Source organism: Adiantum capillus-veneris, chromosome 28 (assembly GCF_014529385.1).
Source record: "Adiantum capillus-veneris isolate H3 chromosome 28, ASM1452938v2, whole genome shotgun sequence".
Classification (NCBI taxonomy): domain Eukaryota; kingdom Viridiplantae; phylum Streptophyta; class Polypodiopsida; order Polypodiales; family Pteridaceae; genus Adiantum; species Adiantum capillus-veneris.
In genome coordinates this window covers 130,873,102-130,875,082 of record NC_140958.1, presented here as the reverse complement: position 1 = coordinate 130,875,082, position 1,981 = coordinate 130,873,102, and positions in this window count along the sequence as shown.

The following is a 1,981-nucleotide window of genomic DNA, read 5'->3' as shown; positions in this document are numbered from 1 at the left end:
ATAAAAAAATGGAAATTACCAGTAAATAACAAGGTCCATTCTCATTATTTGAAGCTCAGTGCAGTAACAAGATTTCGTCATACAGAGATACATAGCCGAACTCTTAAGCATAGAACAAACTTGGAAAAAACAACGGGACTCTACCCTAAACAGTCCTGCGTCGACGCTGTATCAGTTAGGGCAGTGTCCTAGTGCTTCTACCTTGTGGGGGGACGAAGTTTGGGCGCCATCGACTTCCATGTATGGCTCGCAGGGCGCAAGTCTTCTTGCAGACGGTGACCACGAGCAGAGCAGAGCAGAGCAGAGCGCATGCTTTTAGAAAATCCGAAACTCACAAGTCAGTGTTCGGGAAATTCATTTTCACAAACATACCAAAATCCATCCAAGACAAATCTAAACCGGAAATTTTATAATACTAGCCATTATTTTTGCAAAATTACACTATTTTTCATGTATTTTAAGCAGAATTTTCTCCTTATTGTCCTCCCTTCAACCGGCTACTTTGATTTTGGAATCGGCACAAGGCTAAGCTAAGGCACACTTTTCCCGAACACTGCTCTAAGTCCAGATTAAAACAATAAAATGTAAATTTCAAATAATCGCAAGCTTATAAGATGTTGTCGGGCAAAATGTGTCTCGACCGGTTGTGACTAAGGAGAAAAAGAAAAATTGCGCTCCAAAATAAAGTAAAATAATGCAATAAAACAAATTCAGTATAATGAGAATATATCGAGGGACATTTACATTGCAATAAAAATACGTTAATGCTTTCAATAGGTTTAAACTTTGAGACAACTCAGTACAAGTTGAACATACATGTGTAGGCAAATCAGTAAACGTTTAGTATAGGGTGTATTTATCTAATGTTGAAGCCGACATATCTCCTCGTGCAGAGTGGAATAGAAAAACAAAAAACAACGTTTTTTCCCTAATTTTTGGCCTTTTCACACTTAATATCAAGACGTGCGTGGCATAGGTGATTTAATATACACATTTTGTCTTTTCCAAGAGATTGTTGTCTGCAACAATCACACTCTCTTGCTCTCCACGTTGACTGTTGTTCAATCCATGCAATGCCTCGTCATATCACTATCTTCGGTCCCAAGAATAAGCACAATCTTGTGCTAATGTTTGAAAGTAGGTATTGCACTATCACTGTTGAAGCTTTAACATAACATTTTGAGCTGGAGAACAAAAATTTCTCTTTGGGTCCACTTACACTACAGGGTGTGCAGGTTAGAATTGAACCTGCACGTAATGATTCAAATGAGTTGTTTTACAATTTGGATCACGAATATTCACAGTTTTACAAGGTACTTAGCAACGAACAGCCATCAACGTCAAATGCTAGCTCAAAAGATTCTCCAATCAATGTTGAAGATGGCACTGCATGCATCACAAGGGTACTTGATGTTATTCATTCTCTTCCTCTGCAAACCAATCTATATATTGCACTCTCCTCTGCTACAAGTGTCACTAAGGTTTGGAAATGCCTACTTATTATGATGGGTATGTTGCCTATGAACTTCCTCCTCAAAATGACAACTCTGCTATGTATGTGATAAAACATAGATTTGATGGGCATTTTTGGACAAAATATGTTACCTGCAGTAATGATATATTCAATGGGACTATTCGTTTTAGTCGGTATGGAGGGCATTTGAGATGCTCCAATATAGAATGTCCATACTATCAGGGAAGGAGACAATTTATTGAGTCTCAATGGCGAGGAAAATTAGCACGTGCTGCTAGTAAAGGCCACTTGGATGTTGGTTATGGAAAGCTTATATGTTTTCATTGCCGTCAAATTCTAGAGTGCATTGACACTTGCCCTGTAGTTATATATTATTGTACTCCATCTGAAAAGACTGGAGTTACTAGATGTGTATTGCATTTAGGTTTTCATAAATACCCTGTTTTGCAGAGAGGAAGAGCAGAGTTGCATACCAGTCAATATCTAATTCCTTAATGCATCAATCTA